This window comes from Pteropus medius, unplaced genomic scaffold (genome assembly GCF_902729225.1).
Source record: "Pteropus medius unplaced genomic scaffold, Ma_sr-lr_union100, whole genome shotgun sequence".
NCBI lineage: Eukaryota > Metazoa > Chordata > Mammalia > Chiroptera > Pteropodidae > Pteropus > Pteropus medius.
This window is the reverse complement of record NW_024355008.1, coordinates 9,672,197-9,674,213: the sequence shown is the minus strand read 5'-3', so window position 1 is coordinate 9,674,213 and position 2,017 is coordinate 9,672,197.

Sequence of the window (2,017 nt, the reverse complement as noted above, 5' to 3'; positions counted from 1 at the left end):
GATCAATTCTTTTACAACTATTCTACAACCATAGTAGGTGTGTAATAAATACTTGTGATGGAATATTTATTGAAGAAATTAATAAATGAGTGGCTCTTCTAACCCTATGACTTACAGTTTGCCCCATATTTTGGATTTGTAATAATTATTCAACAATGAATGAATTAACAGCTTGATTTCCATACTCACTTCAGAGATTTCCTTTCTCATTTCTGACCCCCTGGATCTCCCCATCTCTATAATCCTCTCTTGTGGTTTTAGCAACAAAACAACACTTTACTTAGATTAGGTGAAATCCAAGATAGCATCTTCAGGGCCTTGTTGATAAATAATGTTCAGATAAGCACTCTTCCTGTTTAGATCACATATTAACTCTGTAATGCATCAGAAACACTGGGACTTTGGTCTTGTTTATAAGCACTTTATTTAGGCACTGTGACTGAGAATCAAGTGAGAAATAGAAGAGAGAATTAGGCAGCAAGCCTGAATCACTTCAACTAACAACAAAAACTCCTTTCACAAGAAGCAATTTGGGAGAATGAAAGGAGGTGGTTGAGGGTAGGAAGTAAATATTTTTCTTCTTAATGATGTTAGTTTTATTTATCAGAATGTGCCCACTGAAAATATTTTGAGGTTTTTGTAACTATAATAATAGACTACAGATTAACGACTATTTACTTCAAATACTGGCAAAATAAGTAAAATATCGAGTGCAGTTGTGTATCTAATTGAGCTACATTTGGACAGAATCTCCAATACAAAAATGTCTTTCAATTTGCTATATGAAGCATCTTCCAAATCCATAGCAACAAGGTTTCACATATCTGCCCAAATTCTGATGCTAGACTTTAATTTAGTTCACTCTTGGCAGAGAGAGATAATTATCTTCTTCCAAGAGCAACTACAAGAGTTTCTAGGTGCTTTTCTTAGAAGTCTTTTCTCCATACCACCATGGAAACTAGGGAGTGTTTGACTATTAGGATAGATTGTTAAAAGTGACATATATATGGAAACATTTTTAATAAGAACTTACAGGAGATCATAATATAAAGTGCTCAGTAGAGAAGAGAGAGAAAAAATTTCCATCAAGAACAATAAAAAGGAATAGAGCCCCAGCGACCTATTAAACTCTACTCCTATTGACTATCAGGACGTATAATAACATGTAATCAGAGTTCCAGAGATAGCGGAGTGAAAAAGAGGCAGAAAAATATTTAAAGGAATAATGCCAAACTGTCAGCAAATTTAGTAAAAACATTAACCTACAGATGCAAAATAGTCAGCAAACTCTAAGCAGGACACATGTAAAGAAAGCCACACCAATGCCCATTACAGTCAAACTGCTAGAAATCAAAGGTTTTCAAAACTGTTGAAATGATAAAAGTAGCCAAAGAGAAAAAGATTTTACATACAAGGGAACAATAATCAGAACAACACCTTTAAAGTGCTGAAAGAAAAAAAAAATATATAATGTCAACTCGGACGCTATATTCACTGAAAATATCCTTCACAAATGAGGGTGAAATAAAGACATTTTCGTATAAAGAAAGGGTGGTATAATTTGCTGCCAGCACACCTGTACCACGAGAAATGTTCAAGGAAGTTCTTCAGGCAGAAGGGAGATAACATTAGAAATTCAGATCTATAAGAAGCATTAAGAGTTTGGGAAATGGCAAATATGTGGGTACGTATAAGACAATCTTCTGTTTTTCTTCTTGTAATTTCTTTAATAGACAACTGATGGTTTAAAGCAAAATCAAAAATATTGTGAAATTTATAATGTAGACATAAAAAAAATGTGACATCAGTAGCACAGAGAATGGGAATAAATAGAATTACCGCTGAAAGTTTCTTACATTTCTTGTGAAGTGGTACTACAGTAATTCTAAATACACTGTGATAAGTAAAAAAATATGTTATAATCCCCCAAAAGTAAAACAATAATTAATACAAAGAAGTACATTGAAAAAGCCAAGAGAAAAAATAAAATGGAACACAAAAATTAAAAAAACAAAAA